Source organism: Ascaphus truei, chromosome 18 (assembly GCF_040206685.1).
Source record: "Ascaphus truei isolate aAscTru1 chromosome 18, aAscTru1.hap1, whole genome shotgun sequence".
In the NCBI taxonomy this organism is placed as follows: Eukaryota; Metazoa; Chordata; class Amphibia; order Anura; family Ascaphidae; genus Ascaphus; species Ascaphus truei.
Genome location: NC_134500.1, coordinates 31042992 through 31070947, shown reverse-complemented (window position 1 = coordinate 31070947; position 27956 = coordinate 31042992). Strand labels below are relative to the sequence as shown.

Sequence of the window (27956 nt, the reverse complement as noted above, 5' to 3'; positions counted from 1 at the left end):
GAAGACACAGCAGAGCTGCTTCCAAGACACAGGGGAACTTCTAAACCTGAATGCTGACAAACCCTGAAGAAAAGGTAGCAACCAGGGACAGAGAAGATTTTCCCTCCAAACTACAAGGAACAGATAAGACTTTTATTACAAGACTTTTTATATCTGTTCATTTCATGCTACTGCTGCGGCCAAGTTTATTCGAGCATTTGCCCGTTCTTGGCCGCAGCAGTAGCCTGGCGCGCCCTCCGATCGGGGCGCTCTCCCTACCGCCCCCGGAACCCCCTGCCGCCGTCCCCCACATCGCGGGACACCAGGGCTCCCTCGGGGAGCCCTGGACGCGCGTGCAAGGGGCGCAGGCTCCCGAAGACGCGTGACCGCGCGTCTATGACGCGCGGCACGCCGAGGGGCGGCCACTAGCAAGCCGGGAAATCTCCCGGCTTGCGGATCTGGCCGATGCGCAATAAAGCGTGTCGGTAGTGTATGTGTTTGGAGCTGGGATACATGCTTAACTAAGGGAGTTGTGAATTGCATAGTATTTCACTAGAACCACTCCCAAGTGAATAGAAGCTTTGTTTCCCCCTTGTTTGGATGGTTTCCTGATGTTAAGGAAAAGGCACAATAAAGCCTCGTTATAATTTCACCTTATAAAGTCTCCAATTGTGTACCTCTGTGAATGTCCGTCTACATATGGTGTCCGAAGTGGGACGAGAGGTCGTCTTTGAAGTTAGAAAGGACCGGAGATTTTTTATGTGAAAAATTTTTTTTTTATGCTTTTTGCCTACACTCTGAGCAACTTAAAAAAAATAAAAATCTCATGCAGCAGAGACCAGAGTTAAAGTGATACACACCACTGAAACTTACAAAACCACAGATGGACTCTTTTTCCCCAATCCCAAGAGGAGAGAGACTGCTGAAGCAGCTAAACCTTATTTGCCTATCACAAAGTGTAATATGGTCATTGAAATAGGGGTTTTGCCTTCCATCCATAGTCAGGGTTCAAGAAGTGAGTCAGCCCTTAAAAAGGGATAGGTGTTTGTTGTTTTCAAAAAGTTTCGCTGAAGCAGTGAATACAGATGGTGACCCACGAGTGGTACTGATTTTGCAAATAAAGGTTGCCACACCGCATAGGGCTACCAGCTGTGAATGGAGTATATGCAGAAAAGTGTGAAAATTGATACAAGACTGTGCTGAAGCAGGGGAATTTTTAGCAAACAAATGCTGAGTGTAAAATTGCCCTATAGGTGAAAAAGGGATTGCTGAACTGTGTAAAAGGTATTTCAAAGCCAATTGCTGAGTGTTGAGTCACCTTGCCGGGAATGAAAGAAATAGTCCACTGCAAAGAATGGTTTTTTTCTGCAAGTAAAAAAATCTGCCTATATATATCTTGGGAGGAAAACAGACACCCAAAGTGTGAAGTGTGAATGCCATAATACCCAAAGATGAGGCTGAAAATTACTGAACTCAAGCAGAAAACCAAATTCTGTTGCTGAAGCAGAGGGATTGCACCTAGCAAGTAAATGGTGTAAAGCAAACAGAAGTTTTTACCTAGCAACCACACATTCAGCATACCTACAGTAATGAGAAATTAAACCTAGCAAGTAAATGGTGTAAAGCAAATAGACGTTTTTACCTAGCAACTGCACATCTTGTATACCTGATAAGAGAAAATGCATGCACAGAACTGCTGATATTGTAAAAAAAAATTACCCAAGAAACAAAAGTCTACAGAGATGCCTGTGAGAGCTACGACCTCTACAAGCAAAATATGCTCACCTGTAGGACTACCACAATTGGGGGTTCTAGCAAATACAGTGGCAACAGCTGCAATAGCACCTCCTGAGGTCAGGAAGAAAATTACACCTGATAGCCTAAAAATGGAGGACAAGATGCAGCGTTCCTGTAATGAACCCTACCCCACGGAAGAGTGGCCCTTCCAGTCCAATAAAGAGGAAGACATCTCTTACGGGGAACCCGAACCGAGTCACACCCACAAAACACCCCAAGAATGGTGGGGGTGCCTGAACTCGGCACGAACAGAAAAGACCGCTCCCTTTGATGACGAATATGATCAGCAGGAGACAGAGCGGGACCAGTGGATCACCGAATATTTCCGTCAGCTATTACAGTTGCAAGAAGAGCCGGGTGGATCCAGTGACGCTGCTAAAATTTCAAATAAAGGAGACCCCAGTATTCCTGATGGGACGGAGTCATCCAAAACAAAAAGGCGGAAAAAGAAAAAGAAAAGCGGTTCTTCACTTACCGTGGAAGGAACAGACACGTCCGCAGATCCTGTGGAGGAAAAGGGAGACCGAGTTGCCCTGCAGCCTAGAGAAAATGGAGAATTCGTCCCGCGGATAACTGAATATCCAGAGGGCTCAAGGCAGAAATCGTGTACCCCAAAGAAGTGTCTGTCTGGTGCCAACAGTGAGGAACCCTCAACCAGTCATCCCAGGGAAGCGGAGCCGGAACCAGTGAGTGACGATCCCTTGACCAGCCCTGAAGACGCCCTGAAAATTGCCAGGCGTGACTGTGATCTACTTCAAGAACAATTGAAACTTGAGAGAGCAGATAATGCTGAGTTACAGATGACGGTGCTCGCAATGTACTCTGAATCTGGGACAGAATTGGACGATCTCAAGACTGAGCTAGATACTGCAAATGCTACTATTTCCGCCATGGATGAAAAGCAGAGCCAATCTGATAAAATGGTGGCTACGCTAAAGCGGAAGTATGAGGAGGCACTGAAGCAGATGACAGTCTTCCAGCAAGAGGTTCACACTCTTCGCATAGAGCTGAATGCCTCACATCATGAGACCAACAGCTGCCGCACAGACCTGGAAGTTTCCAGAAAGGAACTACACAGTCTCACTGAGGAGCTGGACATTTCTAAAGAAACGAATGTCAATCTTAATACAAATCTCCAAGTCTCCCAGAAGGAGCTTCAGACCCTCAACCTAGAGAAGGATGTCTCACGCCAGGAGACTGTCAGTCTCAAAGCAGATGTGCGTAAATGGAAGGAGGACTGCAAAGAGGCCCTGAATAGTACAGAGACTGAAAAAGGAGAACATTTAGGATTACAAAGAAAAAACGTAAAACTCAAAGAAGAAAGTTTTAATTTGACAAACGACGTCAAGGAAAAAAATGAAAAGCTGCACGAGCTTAAAGAAATAAATAGACTTTTGGAAGGTGAGATGTTTGAAGCAAAGCACCGACTGCAGAACCAACTGCAAGGTCTGCGTACGCACCTCGAGAAGGCAGAGGAGAAGCAGCGAACTCTGCAGGATGACAATCTGCAGGCTGTTAAAGAAATTCAAGTGCTGCAGGAACGTCTGATGACCCAGTATGTCCCTGCAAAGCAGCATGAGAAACTGAAGGCTACCCTGAGCATCACCAAAGCAACGCTAAAAGCCAAGCTTAGAACCCAGGTGAAGCGGCACAAAAGGGAGCACAAGAAGGTCCAGAAACTGAAACAAGTAACTATGGCCCAAGCAAAGAAGTTCATAGTGCTTCACAATGCAATAAAATTGTGGAAGCAAGCTCAGAGAAAACAAATCATGCAGATAAATTCCCTGAGAAGAGACTTGCAAGACGCACTCAAAAAACAGGGATCTCTCGCGGATGAAATTACAGTCCTACAACGACAAGTATTGACCCTGACTAAGCGTCAGTATCCCACAGCCTCAAAAACCCATGAAGACAAGGGTACAGTGAGAGCTAGGAATACCGCTCATCTGAAAGACAAGGTTGCAAAATTTGAACCACCTAAACAAGCACTAGCAAAACCTTCAGCCACCCAGCAGGCAACAACAGAAGGTACACGTGCTGAATTAAAACCAGAAAAATCCTTAGCTGATGAAGCTGAAAAGATGGGACATTCTCTGGAAGTGGGTGTGGAATTGCAACTTAATCTCAAAGAGGCTGAACTAGCAACCCCATTGAGTGGGAAAAGGGCAGAGAGACAGCTTCAAGAGCGGAAAACTCAAAGGGCTGTTTTTAAACACTCTGCAACTGCTGCCATACAGTATGCCTACAATAAGACGAGCACCCGACGCGAGGGGAATCTCATGACCGCGCACGTAGAAAAAAGACTATACTTGGAAAAAGTCCTCCTCGAGCGACTGAGGGGTGCTGATCTCAAGCACCTTCAGGAGGAGACACGAATAAACTGGAGAAAGGGCTCCAATCCCAGCAGGACTGAGGGTTCTCTTCCTCCATCCACTCTCATTCAAGTCACAGAGATATCTAGAATGAGAGTGGAAGGATGGGCTTTGGCCGTGGCAAGCCCGAGCTTTCCACAAACAGGGGAGGTATGTAACAGGGGAGTAATCCCTGTTCAAGTAATGTGCCTTTAATCTAGCAGTGTGGTGGTTAACTGCTGGTAGTCAATTAATAAACACCACCTGCCTGATTTAGATTGCTTACAAAAGCCTGTCTGTTGAGACAGGAAGTGACTCCTTAGCTCACATGTGAGCTGACCTTTGGAGACAGAGCAGAGGTTCTTGAGTCTCCCAGGAGAGACTGACCAAGAGAACACAGATCTCTGGAGCTGACCAGGTCTTGAGCTCTGCCAGAAGACACAGCAGAGCTGCTTCCAAGACACAGGGGAACTTCTAAACCTGAATGCTGACAAACCCTGAAGAAAAGGTAGCAACCAGGGACAGAGAAGATTTTCCCTCCAAACCACAAGGAACAGATAAGACTTTTATTACAAGACTTTTTATATCTGTTCATTTCATGCTATGTGTTTGAAGCTGGGATACATGCTTAACTAAGGGAGTTGTGAATTGCATAGTATTTCACTAGAACTACTCCCAAGTGAATAGAAGCTTTGTTTCCCCCTTGTTTGGATGGTTTCCTGATGTTAAGGAAAAGGCACAATAAAGCCTCGTTATAATTTCACCTTATAAAGTCTCCAATTGTGTACCTCTGTGAACGTCCGTCTACAGGCACGTTATATGGATTACATACATTGCAATACAACAGTAGCTTAATACAGAAATGGGATTTTCCTTTTTTTTTTTTTTTTTAATTCTTTTTTTCTTTTATTGGTATCTTGCAAGGCACATACATGTAGAAAATACAGTTAACAATCACAGCGTAGTAAATGATTATAGGTCATAGGCACATGACAGTGAAGTACTTTGAGACACTCAATAAACCTTTGTTTTATCCTGTTTTAGTAGTGAAAAGATGGGGGACAACAAGGGTCGGTGGATAGTTTGGAACGACAGGGGAATGAAGAGGGGGGAAGAGAGAGAGGGAGCGGGGGCTGGAGTGGGTGGGAGTCCCGGCCCCCCTTAACCCAGGGGAAATCATATCTGGACCAGGGCCTGTACTAGAGATGGCGCACCTGAGCCTGGCCAGGGTTCCCAGGTTTTATAAAACTGAGGCATTCTTTGCTTCAGCATGGCTGTCAGTCTCTCCATGTTCATGACCATATCTATTCTCTTTATTACTGTTCTTCTGGAGGGGGCTTTTATTTGTTTCCAGGCCGCCGCGAAACAGCATCTAGCGGCCGCTAGGATCGCCGAGGTCAGTCTGGCCACTGGGGCGGGGAGGTCTTCAATTGGTCTTCCCAGCACGTATGTCAGGGGGTCCAGGGGGACCTCCAGTCCTAGGGTTTCGGTCAAGAGACTCTGGATCATGGTCCAGAACCTCAGGATCTCTGGGCATGCCCACCAAATATGGGGCATGTCCCCCCTTTGACCACATCCTCTCCAGCACACATCTGTGGTGCCTGGGAAAATCTGGCTCAGTCTACTCGGGGTCAGGTACCATTGGAATAGGATTTTATATATGTTTTCCTTGGTGATTGAGCAAATTGACTTTTGGTGGCAGCTTCCCAGATATCCTCCCAGTCCTCCTTATTGTCACGCCTGTATGCCCGCAGACCAAGCTAGACCCCAGTACTTAGGTGGGAATGGTATGATACTACACACCCACAGCAGTGAGAGCAGGCCCGGAGTGTGGTATAGCGTTGCTGGGCCTGTTGAAAGAGTTGTTAGTGGATACTTGCAACGCTTGGGGAATGTCCGTGAGAATAGTAGTGTCCGTTTGCCAATGTTCAGGGATCCAGAGGGTAGAGTCGTCAGAGGGCAAGCCAGGTCCTAGGAAGCCAGAGGTCAGCGGAGTCGTATGTGTAGCAAGATTCAAAGGGATACCAGAGAGCAGAGTAGTCCAGGGTAAGCAGGGGTCAAAGCCAGGGATATCCAAAGTAACACAGGAGCAGGTAATCACAGGAGCACAGAGGGAGCACAGCATAAGTCAGGTACACACAGGGAAACAGGAACTATGCAGAGCGAGGAAGAGGTGGAAGGACAGGGATTATAAAGGAAGGTGCCCCAATGGCAGAGAGGGGAGGAGTAGAGAGAGAAGTGGGAGAAGCCAGAGATAGGTCAAGGGAAGAAGAGGAGGGGACAGAAGGGGGAGTCAGGGGAATGGCCTGATAAGAAGAGTCTGTGCGCGCGCCACCTGTAAGTTTGGGATGCGCGCGCACAGGTTGCAACACAGGCACGGCACGTATGGAGCAGGGGAAGACCGCAGGAGGGGGACGGAGCCAAGAGGAGAGGAACACGCGCTAGGCCTGTGCCCGCGCGATGGCCAGCAGAGGCAGAGAGGAGCATGCACGCGCGTCCTCCGTGGGTTGAGAAGGTGCACGCACCGGACGAGTCACTAGGCACGCGGAACGCCGCACCGTGGGCACCACGCGAGGGGAAGGCAACGGGATGGATGGCACCACAGGGGAAGGTAAAGGAGCTACCGCGGGGGAGAGGGAGCGGGGAGGATCAAAGCAGGGGCTAAGGGAACGCGTGGGTATGCGGGACTTGCGGGGAGCGCGCTGCGGCAAGGGGAGAGAGGTAGAAGGTGAAGGAGAGGCAGGAATCTCCTGAGTCGTCACAGTATCCCCCCCTTGAGGATCAATCTCTGAGTGATCCAACCACGGCTTAAGGGGGAATTTCTGGTGAAACTGGGAAAGCAACCTTGGGGCGTGGACTTGATGTGCCGGTACCGAGGAATGTTCCTCAGGGCCGTAGCCCTTCCAGTGTACTAAGAACTGAAGTCCTTTTTTGGAGACACGAGAGTCGATGAGAGACGGTATTTCGTGCTCCTGTTGACCCAGGGTGGACACTGGAGTAGGTCTCCGAGAGGGATCCGGGAAATGAGGGCTGGAAACAAATTCTTTAAGGAGGGAAACGTGAAAGACTGATGGGATTTTCATTAAGGGGGGAAGCTCGAGGCGATAGGCTACAGGATTAACCTTCTCAGGGTGCCATCTTAGCTTGATCTGTACAGGATGCTGTGTGCACACCCTCTTCTATTGGGGGGTTACATGGTCCCAAGCGAGGGAACTCAGGGCATCTGGAATTGGATTGGCTGTTTTAGCTGTTTCTTAATTCTTCTTTGAGTGGGGTGGGGAGGACGGAATATAATTTCTAGTCTTTGGCCTTTCACTTTAAAATGTATGTGGTTTGGTGCAGTTTGGAAGGTATGGGTGACTGGCCCTGGCTGCTCACCTTTATTAATATTGGCTGGGTAGATGGCTTATTCTGTGGGTCCCCACAGTGGTTTTAAAGCCTTCTGAACCCTTCTTGAAACTTTCTTTTGAGAGCGGTGTGGGGGTGGGGGGTGGGGGGTGGGTCGGAAGTTTTGCTTCTCTTGGGGATTGCAGCTGTTCCAAACGCAGATTTTTTGTGCAGTTCTCACGTGGGGTTGGGGGGTGGTGTATGGGAGAGAGATCGCCCTGCTCTCTCCCTAGACTGTGCAGAGTTTTGGGGCGTTACTGCAGGTCCCTCCTCCCCACCTCGATCCACCCTCGGCAACCGTCAGGAGCTGCGATCCTCTGCTTGCGGCACCTACCGCGTCCCCCTCTGCTTCTAACCCCCTCTCCCGCAGGGATCGAATGGCTCCAGCCTTTCCGCTATGCGCCGACAGCCGCTCTCACTGCTTCCCAACGCTTACCTACAGCCACCCCGTGGTACTTCAGTCCCGCCAGAGACCTCCTTCTGGGTGAGAGCTCTGTGGATGTGCTGGGGGACCTCAAGTCACGCGCGGGTTGCCGGCATCTTGGGCTTCAGTGTCTGGAAGCTTTCCCGGGGTGATCTAGGGCAGTTCGGGCATATAGGAGCCTCACTGCCAAGCTGTCCCCTTAAAGTACAGGTCTCACCCTACCCGGGTTTAACTCCGGCACGCAGGGTTGCTTTTTTTTGTTTTTTATCCCGGCCAAAACTGGCTTCTTTCTATGGAGCCGAGCTGACCTGCGACTGCTCAGCTCCGAGTCCTGGCCACGCCCCCACGATTCAATTTTATTATCTCTTTTCTTCCGGGTTCTAAAAATACCAAGGCCGATGTTCTCTCCCGTCAGTTCCTGGTAGACGACAAAACCGAGGATCAGCAGAAACCTATTCTTCCCTCCAAATATATTCTTTCTACCAACACGTTTGATGTTTTGAAGGACATTGTACAAATGCAATCTCACATTCCGGAAGATCTTGTAGTTCCTGATATTCGATTGTTTACCCCACCACCTCATCGGAAGAAGGTTCTTGAATGGGGTCACTCTTCTAAGCTTTGAGGACATCCAGGTACTAGAAGTACCACTGATCTCATTGAGCGGACCTTTTGGTGGCCTGGTATGCAAAAGGACATCAAAGAATTAGTTGCTGCATGCCCAACGTGCTCGGAATGAGACTCCCCGGAATAAACCACCAGGACTCCTTCAACCACTACCACATATTTTGCTTCAGCCATTTATCCATTTGCTGTTAGCTCATAATAGTTTAAGATTGGATTCTAAATTACTTTATGTACATGATATCATGATTATAACATTTATGGGCATCACTATGTATGAATTTAGGTGTTCATTATACAACCTGTTACATTCTATCTCTAGTATATATATGGTTTACCAATGCTTGCTACATTATTTTGGCCAATCATCTCCTTGATAAATTGTATCATTCTTATAGATTCACGTTATGCTATTAACCAATGCATATCAGACAGTTTCACCATGCTATTGTTGGTTTTATTCGTGTTTTTTAATTCATTATAGCCCTATGCTACACTCGTTTTTACTAAATTTCACATTGTGTTATGTACAATTTTCTTCATGCATGTCAGTTGCAGGCAGCTCCCGATCCCACGGCTCACTGGGGGGCGAGTTCTCGGCGAGACCTCTCATTGGTGGCTATCGAGTGTGCGCAGTGCGAGTGAGTGCAGTGAGTGTGCACAGTGAGTGTGCTCGCAGTGAGTGTATGCGCAGTGAGTGTGCGCAGTGAGTGTGTGCGCAGTGTGGGGTGAGTGTGCGCAGTGAGAGTGTGTGCAGTGAGAGTGTGCGCGGTGCGAGTGTGCGCAGTGCGAGTGAGTGTGTGCACAGTGAGTGTGTGCGCAGTGAGTGTGTGCAGTGAGTGTGTGCGCAGTGTGCGATGTGCGTGCAGTGAGTGGGTGCACAGTGCGCATTGTGAGTGTGCACGGTGAGTGTGCGTGGTGAGAGTGTGCGCGGTGAGTGTGCCCGCGCAGTAAAAAAAAGGTGTATGTGGTTTTTTTTCCGAAAAATAAATTAGACTTGCTGGCGCACTTAGTAAAATTAATTGGACCGCAAAGGGTTAATGATCAGGGGGCGACCGTATCTCTACACCAAGTCCCCTGATCAAAGGCTCCCCCACCCTGATTAAGTATGCTAGGGCGGAGAAGAGCAGGACATGGGTACTTGTACTTGTGCCATACTTCACATCTCTGGACAGTTTCCCGGCCCAGACCCCCAAAAGGTAGACTTTAAGTCGCCACGTGATTAGTGTGGGGTGCTGAAAATGGGTCTCTGGCCAGAGGGATGTGCGCATGTGCCAGCTACCTGGGGGCAGGTACCAAAGTGCTTCCCACGTTAGCTGGCAAAAGGTAATTGGGTGCAGGTAATTGTTAACCAATATCTGACACCCAATGTTAGGGCATAGGGCTTAAATCCCATATAAACGAGTGTAAACTCTATGCCCAATGTTGTTCGTGACTACATCTGAAAGATGGAGATGGTGGGTTGGTCAGCGCACGGGATTTTGCTCACAGGATGAAATGAGAGGATAAGGAACACGTGATTAGTGTTTAGATAGGCAAACAGTACATTATGCAGTAATAAAATGTTGTTACCTAAAATATTTAATAAAATAAAATAAAATTCTTGAATAGATAGCTAGAATAGAAACTTTTCCATAAGTTAAAAATGGGGATCTGTTATTTTAGGACTGATCTAAGGTGGGGATGGTGATATATAAAAAGGGGGGGGGGGTAAGAGTGGGTGATTAGCAGGTTTCTGTATATCCTGCTGTCTGACAGGGGTGGTAGTGGTGATTAGCAGAGTATAATGGGCAGTCTTACTTTATATAAGTGCTGCCAGAAGCAATATAGCTTCCTCCCCCTCCCAATGGAGGCAGTATGTAAGTGACTTATCTCCCGGGTGCCCAATTTGGAATGAAAAAGGGCCAGACACGGTGAGTAAGTAAAAATGGAATTTATTAAGTGCAAAAAACAGCAAACAGAAATAACACTTACGATACAGCTTGGGCAGCAGCCCCAGCCTCTATTCTTTTTGTTACATCTGAAAGATACCTGATGCCTTGATGAATTGCTAATCCAGATCCTGATTACTTAATTGCCCCATTCCCTAAGTAAGTGTATATATTCTGTGTGTTATTTGTTCAATCTTGTGTGTTCACCTTCCCTGAAGGAATAAACTTTCTTTATCATATCACAGTCGCATTCAATTCAACCCAGTTATTTTGGTGTATATTATAACCCTGTAAGCTATCATGACAGTCGTCCTATCCAATCCAGGGTCAGCGCAGGAGAATATCACAAGGTAAAAGTTCGAGGCAGGGTCTGGCAGCAAGATAAGGCAGACAGGCACGAAGTAATGAAGTTCAGCATCACACCAACTGGAGTTATGCTCGGCAGGGTAAGGGAGCATAGGGAGTATATTTAAAGGACCTCCCACCAATGGGAGGCAACCAGGAAGTGGGGCTGCGGTTCCTGATAGGCTGCTGTATCGTGCAGGTGCGTCCTATTGCACAGCCAATCCTGACCGCATCAGTGTGTGCGCGCGCCGCGCGCAACCCGCACATCACGCAGGTGAGTTGGGCGCGCGCCGTCATCGTGCGCCACGACACCCGCGCCAGTACAGGAGCGGAGACCAGTGGCGGGGCCCGCAGGAACAGAAGAGGAGCGCCGAGCACAGCCGCGCCGTGTAGTCCTGACGTCAGGGTGGGGGCGGGAACGAGGGGCGGAGACTGCAGACCGACAGGGAGACCACGCACTGCGCTCATGCCACACATCAAGGCCGGAGGAATGGGAGCGCGCCCTGCGCCGAGACAGAAGAGGCCGACGGAGACAGAACCCGCGCGCCGCGCGTAAGTACCACCGTTAGGTTGCCTCTCTTGAGTGCCACGGGGATCAAATGGGTGAGTAGGGGTTAAGGGGACAGAAGCACCAGAACAGCGAATCCTCACACCTGGCTACCTCGACTTATCTACACTCCAGATGCGCCCTCAAGGCTGTGGGTTGGCGTTTATCAAATCCCCACCTTGGCCTCGCGGTCGCCTTGTTTGTGGTGAGTGCATCGTTACAGATGTGTGTTGTAGTTGCATTGGAGAACAAAACGGCATATTGAATAGTAGAGAGTATCTAGTTTGCTAAGGTGGGTTTGGGGTGCCGAGCCATATACTATGTCCCCATAGTCCATAATTGGCATTAGCATCTGCTGTGCGATACGCTTTCTGACCAGCAGACTTAGGCTGCAGCCACACTGCCACTGAGCTCGCTCATACTTGAGAGCGGTGATGTCACCAACTCTCCAAGCATAAGCGATCGGCTGTCCTGCAATAATTTTAGAGCAGGAGTGGGGGCGTGACTATTAAGGGAGGGGACTTGTCATTGGCTTGATCGGAGTTGTGTGTGTCTGTCTTCAAAGTAACTTGTTTTCGGTAAATGCCCCCTGCTTCACTCACCCTATAATACGGACTTGATTCTACCTACAATGCCTTAGTAACCCCGGGCAGAGTCCCCCCCCCCCCCCCTTCAACCTCTCTCCGCTCCCCCTCCCACCTCTCTCCGCTCAGCCTATACTGCCTCTCTCTCCTCATTGGTCAGAGCAGGGTCATGTGACCCAGCTCTGTGCTCCAAAATCAAATTCTACTGTCTCCCCAAGCTTGGGAGAGTTTACGTGCCCGTGCACGAGCACCACATGAGCGTGGACGTGATGATTAATATTGCAATAAGTAAACTCTGCAAGCGCCGCGCTCTCAGCACTAGCGTGGACGCAGTCTTAGGGAGGATTTGTTCCTGTAAAGTACACCTAGTTTGGCATAGGTTTTGGATGTCAGGGTATCAATGTGCACCCCAAATGTTAAATGGGAGTCAAACCATATACCCAAGTATTTAAAACTAGTAAAAGGAGTTAGGGTGGTGTTAGCGTTTGGTTCTGATCTGGAGCTCAGTCATTGGAAGCTTTAGACATTTTGCCTTGGTCCCAAATACCATTGTCACAGTCTTGTCAGTGTTTAAAAATAGTTTGTTTTGGGAAATCCAATTTTCAAGTCTCAAAATGTCAGATTGAATTATGTGTTCAAGGTCGGAGAGGCTAGGGCTGTATTGTGTCATCTGCATACAGTACATGTGTATTGAGGCTCCCTTACAAGCTGTAGGAAGATCATTGATAAACACTGAAAAGAGTAGGGGACCCAGAACAGAGTCTTGCGGGACACCACAGGTGATATCCAAGGGATTGGAGTTAGAGCCTGAGATAGACATGTTGGGATCTACCTGATCCTTGAGAAAGTCACTAACTGTGATGAAACGCGTAGGACATGTGACGTCATCATGCAGTGACGCACGGACGACAGGCGGGGTCTGCCCAGGACTGAGGTCTGAGACGCAAGCACCAGGAAATACCACACTTCCCTGCTATTTTAAACCCTCGTGGCGCCGCCATAACCTGCGGCTGGCTGATCCTAGTACAGGCTGTTTGGACACCTCATGGAGAGCCTGACCGAGGAGGAAACTTCTGCAGCAGGGGCATACCGCTAAGTGCACTACACAGCTATTGGGAGCAGCGCTGCGGTACAGCTGGGATTGGCTCTATTGAGAGGTATCTTGGTGACTGTGAGAGACTGATCTATGACTTTATACCATCCCTAATACCTGGTGCATTTGACCTATTACCCTGGGCTACCTGTCCATCTGTCATAGCGGCGTCTACCTGCAAATACAGATTGTCTCAAATGATTGTGTTTTTTACCCACCATGTGAGTATAGGTCCTGATGACTACTCCATGATTGAATAAAGTTTCCTGATTTTACAGTATTATGCTATGGAGCTGGCACTTCTCTTCTTTTGTTTTTTTTTTTTTACATGTTGGGATCTACCTGATGGGTAGGAATGAAACCAGTTTAAAGCATGCTTCCCTATTCCAGAGCACTGGAGTTTGTTAAGCAAGATAGCATGATCAACTGTATCAAAAGCCTTTGCAAAATCTAGGAATACTGCACCAGTAAGGCTGCGCTTATAGTGACTTGCGATGGCGACGCAACGCCGCTCTAAATCAAATACATTGACTCCGTCGCAAGCGCTTATAGTAAGGGCGACGGAGCGGCAACATTTTTTGAAGCCAGGTCTATTTGATTTTTTAGATGGTAGCCAGATGTGACTGTCTCTAAACCAAACAGAGACCGCGGCCCGCCCCCTTTCGTGACGTCACTGGCGAGTCGCAGAAAATCTCATTATAACTTTCGCGGGTGGCGTCATTGGTCGCGTCGCCAACACTATAAGCCCGGCCTAAGCTGTCCCCGTTCCATTCCACACTGGATCTCATTGCAAACGTTTAGCAGGGTAGTTACCGTGGAGTTTTTGGGACGAAAGCCAGATTGGAATTGGCTAGGGAAATTTGTCTTGGTATAGTAATCGCTTAATTGGGAGTGGACACATTTTCCCATGACTTTGGCTAGTATTGGAAGAGAGATTGACCTGTAGTTTGAGACAGTATTTTTGTCCCAATTTTTGAAGATTGGGACAACTCTGGCAGAATGCAAGGGGGGGAGAGAGAGAATGTAAAGGGGGGAGGGGGAAGGGAGAGAATGCAGTGGGGGGGGGGAGAGAATGCAGTGGGGGGGGGGAGAGAATGCAGTGGGGGGGAGGGAGAGAATGAAGTGGGGGGGGGGGGATAGAATGCAGTGGGGGGAGGGAGAGAATGCAGTGTGGGGGGGGGGGGGGAGAATGCAGGAGAGGGGAAGGTGAGAATGCAGGGGGGGATGAGAGAATGGGGGGAGGGAGAGAATGCAGTGGGGGGGGGGAGGGAGAGAATGCAGTGGGGGGAGGGAGAGAATGCAGTGGGGGGGGGGGAGAATGCAGGAGAGGGGAAGGTGAGAATGCAGGGGGGGAGGAGAGAATGGGGGAGGGAGAAAATGCAGAGGGGTTGGGGGCAACACAATGCTCTCTAAAACTTGGAAACAAACTCTCCCTCCATTTGTTTCTCTCCCTCACCCGAAAACGACACTACCTCAATGTGATTGGCTGCTGTCTGTCATATGACCTCCGTCCTATCAGAGGCTTCATAGCCTTCAACTCTATAGTATTTGCAGATAAATGAACTACAAGTCCCAGAATGCCTTGTGAAAAAGCTAATGACAGCCAATCAGTGCAGCGCTTTGGTAACCGCACCTCTTCCCCTCCCACACATGGCTGCAGCAAGGTAAGATCTGATTTTGCTTTGTTACACTCACACACTTTTAGTGGAGTGCAGTTCCTGTAGCTTTTTTCATACGCCACATTTTATTGCATTATTGTGATAATCTGAATTTTTTTATATGTTTTATAAAACGATTAGAATGTACTCATTTTTATTTTCTAAAATAATAACAGATTCAAAGAGCACAGGATATGGAGCAGATATCCCTGGGGGGGGGGGGGGGGTGTGTGTTTGTGTGATATATATATATATATATATATATAGCAACTGTAAATATTACTGTATATTCATTTGCATGTCTTAGACAGGTCTGCAACCCTGTCTAAGACATGCAAACGAATATACAGTAATATTTACAGTTGCTTTATGCTTTACTGTGAAGGGTTTTTGTCACTTTTTTTACCCACCATAACCTTAATGTGTGATATATATATATATATATATATATATATATATATATATATATATATATATATATATATATATATATATATATATATATATATATGTGTTCGACAAACCTATACATTTGCTCGCCCCAGGCGAGTGGATTTAACATCGTGGCGAGCTCCTATTGGCCCAAGCAGCACACGTTTGGTACTAGGTGGCAAGTAGATTTTTTTGTTCGGCGAGTAGATTTTTTGGTGATTTGTCGACTAACAACATTACCATTCTCTTGTCCGGTAAAGAAAGACTGCACTCGGTTCAGTAATAATGAAAATCTGTATTGGGCATCTGAATAGAAATGATAAATCACCCAATCCGACGTTTCGGTCCTGGAATAGGACCTTTCTCAAGGGGGTGCGAGAAAGGTCCCCCCCCCCCCTAATCACAGTGCTCAGTTACTGAGGCCCCCCCCTAATCACAGTGCTCAGTTACTGAGGCTCCCCCCTAATCACAGTGCTCAGTTACTGAGGCCCCCCTAATCACAGTGCTCAGTTACTGAGGCCCCCCTAATCACAGTGCTCAGTTACTGAGGCCCACCCTAATCACAGTGCTCAGTTACTGAGGCCCCCCAGATCACAGTGCTCAGTTTCTGAGGCCCCCCTAATCACAGTGCTCAGTTACTGAGGCCCCCCCTAATCACAGTGCTCAGTTACTGAGGCTCCCCCCTAATCACAGTGCTCAGTTACTGAGGCCCCCCTAATCACAGTGCTCAGTTACTGAGGCCCCCCTAATCACAGTGCTCAGTTACTGAGGCCCACCCTAATCACAGTGCTCAGTTACTGAGGCCCCCCAGATCACAGTGCTCAGTTTCTGAGGCCCCCCTAATCACAGTGCTCAGTTACTGAGGCCCCCCCTAATCACAGTGCTCAGTTACTGAGGTCCCCCTCAGTTACTGAGGTCCCCCTCAGTTACTGAGGCCCCCCTCAGTTACTGAGGCCCCCAGCGCTTCTTCCGGAAGTGACCTCGCTATTCTTTCTCCGGCGTTGCTCCTGGTCACACCGCTTGTTTTAAGTCAACGCTTGTGAGTGTATCATTTTCACCTTGTGTGTTGTTCTAGTATAAACAAAACGTATCCGCACCATATTTTGTTCTCTCATCTATTTGAGTGGAGAACTTGCTGTCTGTCCTTGGGATCATCTCCTGATATTACTGTCTGATCAAGGAGGTAACCACACTCTGCCTGCATTTATCCTGTACCATGTGAGCGGGAGGAATTGAGTTACCCTCTTTTCCCTCGCCGGTTTCATATCCTGGACATGTTGCACTATATTAACTTTTCTTTCTTTATTTTTTATATAGCCTGTCACGGGAGACCAGGTTGCTTACACCTTTTTACCGGGATCATACATTGAGCAAAACAAGGTAATTAAATAAATTGTAGTTTATTCCAATAAATTCGCTTACACACAATGATACACAAAATACAGACACAAAGACACACTTACTTTGGGACTAGGGGTGAAAACTAGAATTCCTAGGTGCAGGGAACTCATTAGATGAGTTTTACCCTGGCTGGGACCATAATGGCATAATGTTCCACACGCCACTGGTACATTCTCTTCTGAGAACTTGGTCCCTTCTGATCACGCGTTACTCCACATCTCCTGGAACTCAAATCGGCATAAAATCCCAGCCGCGTCCAATTTTGAGAACTTGGGCGTAAAAGTCGGGACTTAGACTCTGGCAGGCAGGCTTTTCTGGCTTGAAATCGAAGCCGATTGCTCTGCTATTCAGGCAGAAGCAACTTTGAAAAGCCTGTCCACGCTCTTACTACTGGAGAACTACAATCTTATGGTGTTCTGAGTTTCATTCACAAAACTCAGCAGCCAATCAACGCGTGGGAAAATTCCCAAAACAAGCAGTCAGAGCCAAGCCGGATCAGCGGGAAATCTGAAATAGCCAAGGGACATGCGCACGCTTGCCACCTTTCTCCGTGGCTATCTCGATGCCACCCGCTGGGACAGGCTCCACCAGGTCTGGCAGAGCAAGAGGCAGTCCGGACGACTGCCATTGATCTCCGGACCTGGTACTCCACTTTTCCCCGCTGACCAAATGTTATTCTCACCTCTGGCATCCTCTGACTGCTTTGCACACTGATGTCCAGCAGACTTACCGACGCCTATGGGTTAGCTTGGGCAACCTGTTTGGACATCGTTCCGAATGTAAAAAAACACATTACATTTTAATAAAGTATATTTGAATGCATTAAGGTATAGTTTAATATACTTCTGAGACTTGGGGAACAGGGGACAGAAAGAGAACAAGGTTATAGTTTTATCTCTATCTGCCTTATTCCCCACACACTATCTTTTGGACTCAGTCTGGACTCTCAGTCCACCCTCAACCTTATATACGGTTGGGGGTCACCCTTTACTGGTTGTGGGTCACCTGGGCACTAGCTGGGGTACCCCCCTTTACCTAGGGGTTCCCTCGGGTACAGGAATAGATGTTTTATCCCTGTGCCCCATTCTCCTTTCTGAGCTATGCTGAGCAGGGTACCCTAGTGGTGAGTCGCGCTTGAGTTTTAAAGGGGAGATATTGCAGAGATAATGTGCCTACATGTATCTGAGAATCAGGCATGATTCCCGGGTACATTTATGGGGGGAACGAAAACTCCCCATCATGTTAGGCACATTATGTCAACGGTTCCTCCGCCAAACCCCCCTTGAAACTCATATCCTAGCAATCCCTGCTTGCTGGCATGCCCGGAAAGGGAAAAATACCAAAATAGTCTGACCATGGCCAGATCACAGCATCCCCACGGCCAGACTAATTCCCCATAAGGATTAACACATCGGGTCCCTGTTTCTTAATGAGACTGCTACTGCGTTAATCATACCGGCTGCATTAGTCTGGAAGAGCTGCGCAGTGAGAGTAGACAGAAGTGGTCCCTCTCTGCGTCTCCCTGCGCAGATCTAACAGGCGATTGCGCTGATTTTATTTTAATGACATATTATTGAAGCAGGGTGTCTCCGGAGCTGAACCACGTTAATTACAGGCCCGGAGACCCCCTGCTTCCTGAGGTACAGCAAATGTGGTGATGATGAGCGCATACAAAAGAAGAAAAAGAAAAAATACAGTGTACACAAGTAGCTGCTTGTGAAGGGGGGTGGGGTGTGGGAGAGGGGGGAAGTGATGTATAGATAAATAGTCTGGGTGTACTCACATGGGCATGTGTGAGTGAAAAATCACTCCGCGTTGTCTTTATGCATGGTTGGCTTCCTTCTGCCACGGACCTTACTACGGCACCCTCTCCACGCCCGGATCTGGCAAGTACTCTACCTACCTTGGTACCCCTGGCCTTGTCCACGCAACCAGTCCACACTCCGGGCACGCTCTCACTACTGCGGGTGCGTGGTTACTCACTTTCCACCTCAGTATTGGGGGTTAGTCTGGTCTGCGGGCAGAACAGCGTGACATTATGCAGAGCCCAACCGACGCAGACCCCCCTGGACATTAAGCAAATACTGACGGCACTGGCACAACATTGTCAGACTCTTGGAGACCAAGTAGCCACCCTCATGCAACAACTCTCCAACCTTACACTCCAGGAGACACCCCCCAGAGTACCACGCACCCCGCGTCTAACCCCGCCCATTCGTGAAGGGGCTACCGCCTCAGAACCTAAGATTCCTGCACCCAAGTCATACTCCGGAGACCCCCAGGCTTGTTGTAGGTTCCTGACTCGGTGTGAGATCCAATTTGAACTGACCCCTAGTCACTTCACCTCTGGACACTCCAAGGTGGGCTATATTTTTTCTCTTTTGACAGGAAGCGCCCTGGCCTGGGCCTCTCCCATCTGGGACGTACGGCCTGAACTTACCACGGATTACCCCCGCTTCAAGAAGGAGTTCCAACAGGTGTTCGACACCCCGGCTCGCTCGGATACTGCAGCTTCTACTCTCATGTACTTGGCCCAGGGTCTTAGGTCCGTAGAGAAATACGCTTTATATTTTCGGACCATCACAGCGGAGATTCGGTGGAACGAGGAGGCCCTGATTGCTGTGTTCTGGCAGGGGTTGTCCGAACCCGTGAAGGACGAACTCGCGACTCAACCTCGACCAGAGTCCCTGGAGGAGTTGATCTCTCTTTGTATACGGGTGGACCAGCGTCTGCAACAGAGGCGTCACGAATGCCAGCGTCCCCGGTTAGTTTCTCCTCTATCTTTCCCGGTTCCTCCCATGTCTTTCAGGAGCCCTACGGCTATCCTACCACCTTCGGACACCTCCGAACAAATGCAGATTGGCAGTCAGCAACTTCGGGGTGCGGAGAGGATTCGTCGTAGGAATGAGGGTCTCTGCTTTTACTGTGGATCCCCAGAGCATCAGGTACGCACTTGTCCGCTGAGGCCGGGAAACGAGGATACCCAGTGAGTAATGTGGGGCTCTCTCTGGGTACGATCACTTCTCGCCCCTCTTCCAAGGAAGAATTTCCTAAGAGGATTATGTTACCTATTACCCTGCAGGGTACTGGTTTCCTGGTTTCCACCTCTGCCTTCCTTGACTCGGGATCTGGAGGGAATTTCATCGATCAAAGGTTCGCCACCTTGAACAACATTCCCATGATCAAGAAGAAGTCTCCCATAGGCTTGGAGGCCATCAACGGACGTCCTCTACAGCTGGCTTTCATCTAGCTGGAGACTCCTCTACTTAACTTGTCCACGACGGACGGTCTTTGCGAACGCCTCTCATTTGATGTCTTCCACTCTCCCTTGGTCCAAGTGATCCTCGGCCTGCCCTGGCTCCCGCGCATCGATTGGACGGACCGGGTTCCTATCCAGTGGCAATTTTCCTCGGAACAAGGCATTCCCGCTACTCTTCTTGCTGGCTTGGAAATACCTCCTCCTCTTCCCTCTACTCTTCGAGAGGCATACACGGACTTCTGGGATGTGTTCAGCAAGACCTACTCCGATCTCCTACCCCCACATCGCCCATACGACTGCCCAATCGAGCTGGTTCCGGGGGCGACCTTGCCCAAATCCAAGACGTACCCCCTGTCCGTTCCTGAGACTACCGCCATGGCGGACTACATTCAGGAGAATCTCCAGAAAGGTTTTATACGGCACTTTACCTCCCCCGCCGGCGCAGGGTTCTTCTTCGTGAAAAAAAAGGACGGAACGCTTAGACCGTGTATTGATTACAGAGGTCTTAACCGCATAACAGTCAAGAATCGATACCCGCTCCCACTTATCTCGGAGTTGTTTGACAGACTACAAGGATCCACCATTTTCTCTAAGCTTGATCTGAGAGGGGCTTACAACCTCATCCGCATCCGGGAGGGGGACGAGTGGAAGACCGCTTTTAACACCCGCAGCGGTCACAATGAATACCTAGTTATGCCCTTCGGCCTTTGCAATGCCCCAGCTGTCTTCCAGGACTTTAAGAACGAGGTCTTCCGGGACGTACTTAACGTTTTTGTGATTATCTACTTGGACGACATAATGATCTTTTCCAAGACCCTTCAAGAACACATAATACACACTAGGCTCGTGCTTACCCGTCTTCGTCTCAATCATCTTTATGCTAAACTTGAGTAATGTCTTTTCCACCAAAGATCCACAGCCTTCCTTGGTTACATTATCTCCAACAAAGGTTTCAGCATGGATCGGGAGAAACTTAAGGCCATATTGGATTGGCCCTAGCCCAGTACGTTGAAGGCCATCCAATGCTTCCTCGGATTCGCCAATTATTACAAGAAGTTAATTCAGGATTTTTCCTCCATTGTAGCCCCCATCACTGATCTCACCAAAAAAGGAGCCGACCCCTCCAATTGGCCGCCTAAGGCTTCCACTGCTTTCGAGACCCTCAAACGTACCTTCGTTTCCGCACCCATCCTTCGCCATCCGGACACTTCTCTCCCCTTCATACTCGAGGTGGACGCTTCGGAGTCAGGAGCCGGTGCAGTACTCTCCCAAAGAGCAGGACCTCAAGATAAATTGCACCCATGCGGGGTTTTTAAAAAAAAAAAATCTTCGGCCGAGAGAAACTATGATGTCGGTAACAGAGAGGTTTTGGCCATCAAAATGGCCCTTCTAGAATGGAAACACCTTCTCGAGGGTACTAAGGTACCCATTTCTATCCTTACGGACCATAAAAACTTTTTATATATTGAAGGAGCCTGCCGTTTGGGGTCGCGGCAGGCCCGATGGGCACTATTCTTCTCAAGGTTCAACTATGTTCTAACCTATACTAGCTGAGAGCCCCGGCGTTGCCTGGGATGTTTGTGGTGTGGGGGTGGCATTTGGGTGGTTGTGTGGGGAGTGGTGTATGCGGCCCATGGCGGTGTGCGGTGGTACTGCTGCTGTGGCTGTACTGATGGTGATTGTATCGGGGTGCTGATTTGGGAGGGTTTGGTGTTGATGTGGGGATGCGGATGTGGGGGTGCTGGTGTGGCGATGGGGGAGGTGCGAAGGTGCTGATGTGTGGGTGCTGATGGGGGCTGGGAATGGCGGGGGGCCGAGAATGCCGGTGTGCTGGGGGGACGGGATACCGGTGTGCTGATGTGGTGGTGCTGGGGATACTGTGTGTGTGTGTGTGTGTGTGTGTATTGTGACAAACGGCTTACTCCGGGGCTCCGTCGTTTGTCCGGGACTGTTTAGAACACGGTCTTTTAGGGTAGGTTAAATGATGAGGCGTCACGTACTGTTCCTTTAAACAGGCTATGCCTGGTTTATTCAGTCCCAGGCACTGAGACTGCCACAGTGCATACAACAGAAAACAGATCAAAACAAAAGCTGCTCACCTGAGCGATAACTTAACTTAGATATCCCTGACTCAGGGTTGGAAGTGGCTTTTCCACTTCCAACATCAAAACACGGTACTTTTGCAGTCTTACACAAATGAACAGAAAGATTGAACCTGTTTGGGGAAGAGGCTTCTCCCCTCTGTAGTTCAGCAGCCTTCCAGCCTCCTGGCTCTTGTGGGGAGACCAGAGCAAACAGGAAATCAGTCTTTCATACCTGATTCCTAATTAGCATGACAGGTGACAGAAATCAGGCAGCAGACAAACTCTGGTCTGGATCTCTCATCCCTCAGTTCCAGCGCTTGCCAAACTGTGGGATGGAGTGTATGTATTATAAGGCTGCACTCCCAGGCCAAACAGGATAGAAACTGTCTAGTATCCTGGGAGCCCTATATACGGAATTTATTACCATCCCCTGGTTTCTGTCACATATCCTCCCCCCCAGCTCAGACCTCGAGGGATGAGCGACCATGGATATTAGGGAGTGCATCCTTGACAACCCATCAGCATTGCCATGTTTGTGCCCTGACCTGTGTTCCACAGAAAATTTAAAGGGTTGTAGGCTTAGGAACCACCTGGTCACTCTAGCATTCTTTTCCCTGTTTTGACACATCCAGGTAAGGGGTGCATGATCTGTGACCAACCGGAATTTTCTCCCCAACAGGTAGTATTTGAGCGTCTCTACAGCCCACTTTATTGCGAGACACTCTTTCTCTACTATGGAGTAATTTTTCTCCTGGGGATTTAGTTTCCTACTTAAATAAAGGATGGGGTGCTCCTCACCTTGAGACTCCTGGGAGAGTACCGCCCCCAGCCCTACCTCAGATGCGTCGGTTTGGACTACGAACTCTTTGGAGAAGTCAGGTGTGACCAACACTGGTTGGGCACAGAGAGCTTCTTTCAGGCTTCTAAAGGCCTGTTCGGTTTCGGGGGACCACTTTACCATTAGCGGTCCTCTTGCTTTTGTGAGGTCAGTTAGTGGGGTTGCCTTAGTTGCAAAATTGGGAATAAACCTTCTATAGTACCCAATTAACCCCAAAAAGGTCCTTACTTGTTTTTTTGTAACTGGCCTTGGCCAATTTTGTATCGCCTCCACTTTGAGTGTTTGGGGTTTGAGTAAACCTCTGCCAATAGAATATCCCAGATACTTGGCCTCCTCCAAACCAATAGTGCATTTAGCGGGGTTAGCAGTTAGTCCAGCAGACCGGACTGCGTCAAGCACAGCTTGGACCTTTGGAAGGTGGGATTGCCAATCTTCACTATGGATTACCACATCATCCAGGTAGGCGGCAGCATACCGAGCATGTGGTTTTAAAATTTTATCCATCATTCTTTGGAATGTGGCGGGAGCTCCATGTAAGCCAAAAGGCAACACCTTATACTGAAAGAGGCCGTCTGGGGTTGAGAAGGCTGTCTTTTCTTTTGCCCTTTCTGTGAGGGGAACCTGCCAGTACCCTTTTGTTAGGTCTAGGGTTGTGAGATATCGGGCTTTGCCCAGTCTCTCTACAAGTTCATCTACCCTGGGCATAGGATAAGTATCAAATTTTGACACCGCGTTTAGTTTCCGGTAGTCATTACAAAACCTTGTTGTACCATCTGGCTTTGGGACTAAGACTATAGGGCTGTTCCACCCACTTTGGGATTCCTCAATTACACCTAGTTTTAGCATTTTTTTAACCTCTAAACTTATAGCCTTTCTTTTGGCCTCTGGGATTCGGTACGGTTTAAGGTTAACTCGGACCCCCGGTTCAGAGACTAGGTCATGTTCAATTACGCTAGTTCTACCTGGCCGTATAGAGAAGATTTCTTTGTTTCTTTTCACTAAATTCTGAACCTCTCGTTTCTGATGAACAGACAGGGTTTCAGCTATGCTAACCTCTGGGTCAGTTTCTTGATTCTCTGACGGACCTGGGGGTACTAGGGTTAACAAGACTTCTCTATCTTTCCAGGGCTTGAGTAGGTTTATATGGTAAATTTGCTCAGGTTTCCTCCTACCTGGCTGTCTTACCTTATAATTTACTTCTCCCACTCTTTCCAAGACCTCATATGGCCCATGCCATTTAGCAAGGAATTTACTCTCCACGGTGGGAACCAGAACTAGTACCCTATCACCTGGAGAAAAAATTCTGACCCTAGCACCCTTATTATATGTATTCCTCTGTGCTTCTTGAGCTTTCTCCATGTGTTCCCTCACTATGGGTAGGACTGCAGCAATGCGGTCCTGCATCTGGGCAACATGCTCTATTACACTTCTGTAAGGGGTAACCTCGTGTTCCCAAGTCTCTTTGGCTATATCCAGTAAGCCCCTTGGGTGTCGGCCATACAATAGTTCAAACGGGGAGAAGCCTGTGGATGATTGGGGAACTTCCCTAATGGCAAATAACAGGTACGGTAACAAACAATCCCAGTTTTTCCCATCTTTATCAACCGCCCGCCGTAACATGCTCTTTAAGGTTTTATTGAACCTTTCCACTAAACCATCTGTTTGTGGATGATAGACTGAGGTTCTGAGATGCTTGATTTTTAGGAGTTTACATAGCTCTTTCGTTACTTGGGACATAAATGGTGTTCCCTGGTCAGATAGAATCTCTTTAGGAATCCCGACCCGGGAAAACAGAACTACTAACTCTTTTGCTATGTTTTTAGCTGAGGTGCTACGTAGGGGAACTGCCTCCGGATATCGGGTGGCATAATCTAATATTACCAATATATGCTGATGTCCCCTAGCAGACTTTATTAGGGGTCCTACTAGATCCATAGCAATCCGGTCAAATGGTACCTCTATTATGGGAAGGGGTACCAATGGGCTGCGGTACGCCTTGAACGGGGCGGTGATCTGACATTCTGGGCATGAGGAACAATAATTCGTAATTTCTGCCAGAACCCCAGGCCAATAGAAGCTTCGGAGAACCTTTTCTTTTGTCTTTTCCACCCCTAGGTGTCCCCCCAATGGATGACTATGTGCGAGGTGTAATACTACGTTACGGAATGTCCGTGGTACCAACAATTGTTTAGTTGTAACTGATTTCCTTTTATCAACCCGATATACTAGGTCGTTCTCTACCTCGAAGTAGGGGTAAGCAAGTGACCTATCTGGTTGGCCAGGAGTACTATTCTGGTCCCGTATATTTCCCCTTGCTACCGCTAATGTGGGGTCCTCCCACTGGGCCTTCTTAAAACTCCCAGGACTGACCTCTAGGTCAGCGAGGGTCTTATCCGGTTCTGGGGTGGTAAGTGTCTGCTCAACATCTTGATTTGGGGTATTCCCTACCAAAGTAGTGATGGGGAAGGGAATTTTACAGCACTCCTCCTTTTCCCCCTTCTTATTTGGGCCCTCGTCAACCTCCATTTCTGAAAAAGGGAAAGGATTTGTTTCTTCTAATACTTCGTTATGGTCCGCTATTGAACTCTGGGCGCTATTCTGAGCGGGGGACCACATTTTTAGAAAATGGGGAAAGTCGGTCCCTATTAACACATCATGTGCCAGTTTGGGTACAATACCCACCTTGAAATCTAAAGAACCAAACTCTGTTTCAAAAAAAACATCAACAGTGGAATATTCATGATTATCCCCATGTATACAACAAATTGCCACTCTTTGTGAACTGTTTCCCTGTTTCTTCTTAATGGGCAAGAGGTATTCGGACACTAGTGTGACCATGCTCCCAGAGTCAAGAAGTGCCCGAACCCTCTTACCATTAACCTTTACAAATGCCCACAGATGGTTATTCAAGGGGTCCTCTGGGCTAGGGCCCATACATTGGGACAACAGCGAATAAGGTTCCACGCTGTTGCATTGCATGGGCTCATCATTTAGTGGGCAGATTTTTGCTGTGTGGCCCCTCTCATGACAATTTACACATTTAGGTACATAGTCTGTGTCCCACTTAGAGCCTTTTCCCGGCTCCCCATGTTGGCTATTGCCCTTAGTGTGCGAACCACTGTTGCTGGTGCTGCGTGAAGGTGGTCGCCGCTTTTCAGCGCCCCTTAACCCCGGTACCCTTTTACCGTCTCTGGAAGAGTCCTGGAACCTCGGGTAGTGGGTTTGCTCCACGACTGTGGGTTGCGGGTGCTCTTCTGCTGCATTGTACCTTTCTACGAGGGCCACAAGCTCATCCGCATTGTGGGGGTCACTCCGACTGACCCAACGGCGTAAGGCAGAGGGAAGTTTCCTCAAGAACTGGTCCATGACCAACCGTTCCACGATGTGGCTGGCTGAGTTGATCTCGGGTTGTAGCCACTTCCGGGCGAGGTGGATGAGGTCATACATCTGGCTTCGGGTGGCTTTATCCATCGTGAAGGACCATGCGTGAAACCTTTGGGCGCGAACAGCCGTGGTTACGCCGAGGCGGGCGAGGATCTCGAACTTCAATTTTGCATAGACGTTAGCTTCGGCTGGCTCTAGATCAAAGTAAGCCTTCTGGGGTTCGCCGCTTAGGAAGGGTGCGATTAGACCAGCCCACTCAGCTTCTGGCCATCCCTCTCTCTGTGCCGTGCGTTCAAACGTGAGAAGATAGGCTTCCACATCATCCGAGGGTCCCATCTTCTGAAGGTAGTGGCTTGCCCTGGTCATTTTCGGAACTGGGGCTGCCGCTGCCAGTGGAAGGTTACTGATAGTCCCCCTCAGGATCTCGAGTTCCTGCTGTAAGCCCTGAGCGAACCGCTGTTGCTCCTCTCTCAGCAAGCGGTTTGTCTCTTGCTGGTTTGCATTCGCGTTTTGCAGGGCTTCATTCGTCTGTTGCTGGTTTGCATTCGCCTGTTGCTGGTTGGCATTCGCCTGTTGCTGGTTGGCATTAATCTCTTGCTGGGCTATTAGCAGCTGTTGCTGGGCTGCATTCGTCTGCTGCTGGTTTGCATTAGTTTCTTGCTGGGCTATTAACAGCTGTTGCTGGGTTTCATTCGCGTCTTTCTGGGCAGCGACATTGCGTACCAGCGCACCCACCACGTCTTCCATCTTGTTTGCAGAGGATGAAAAAAACTTTTTTTTTTTTTCAAAGTTCTTCAACCCGCAGACCCCCTAGTGCTCTGCCCGCATTCTCCACCATATGTGACAAACGGCTTACTCCGGGGCTCCGTCGTTTGTCCGGGACTGTTTAGAACACGGTCTTTTAGGGTAGGTTAAATGATGAGGCGTCACGTACTGTTCCTTTAAACAGGCTATGCCTGGTTTATTCAGTCCCAGGCACTGAGACTGCCACAGTGCATACAACAGAAAACAGATCAAAACAAAAGCTGCTCACCTGAGCGATAACTTAACTTAGATATCCCTGACTCAGGGTTGGAAGTGGCTTTTCCACTTCCAACATCAAAACACGGTACTTTTGCAGTCTTACACAAATGAACAGAAAGATTGAACCTGTTTGGGGAAGAGGCTTCTCCCCTCTGTAGTTCAGCAGCCTTCCAGCCTCCTGGCTCTTGTGGGGAGACCAGAGCAAACAGGAAATCAGTCTTTCATACCTGATTCCTAATTAGCATGACAGGTGACAGAAATCAGGCAGCAGACAAACTCTGGTCTGGATCTCTCATCCCTCAGTTCCAGCGCTTGCCAAACTGTGGGATGGAGTGTATGTATTATAAGGCTGCACTCCCAGGCCAAACAGGATAGAAACTGTCTAGTATCCTGGGAGCCCTATATACGGAATTTATTACCATCCCCTGGTTTCTGTCACAGTATATATATGTGTATGTGTATTTATATGTGTGTCTATGTGTGATATATATATATATATATATATATATATATATTGCGTGTGTGCACGTGTGTGTGTGTGTGTGTGTGTGCGCACGTGCACACGTGTGTGTGTGTGTGCACACACGTTTGTGTGTGTGTGTGCGCACACGTGTGTGTGTGCACACGTGTGTGTGTGTGCACATGTGTGTGTGTGTGCACACGTGTGTGTGTGCACACGTACGTGTGTGTGTGTATACGTGTGTGTGTATACGTGTGTGTGTTTGTACGTGCGTGTGTATACGTTTGTGTATACATGTGTGTATACGTGTGTGTATGTATACGTACGTGTGTGTCTACGTGTGTGTGTCTACATG

At 48.6% G+C, this 27956-nt stretch overlaps 1 protein-coding gene across 3 annotated transcripts in view; it reads left to right on the top strand.

The window, feature by feature from the left end:
- The first annotated feature begins 14517 nt into the window (after positions 1 to 14517).
- LOC142469115 (uncharacterized) overlaps positions 14518 to 27956 on the top strand; it is a 151965-nt gene continuing 138526 nt past the window's right edge. The window contains exons 1-2 of one of the 3 annotated variants that reach the window (XM_075576038.1): positions 14518 to 14726; positions 16470 to 16532. The gene's annotated coding sequence lies outside the window, so the exon portion shown is untranslated. The remainder of the gene's footprint in view (positions 14727 to 16469; positions 16533 to 27956) is intronic. The other 2 variants (XM_075576037.1, XR_012788962.1) reach the window with 2 other exon arrangements.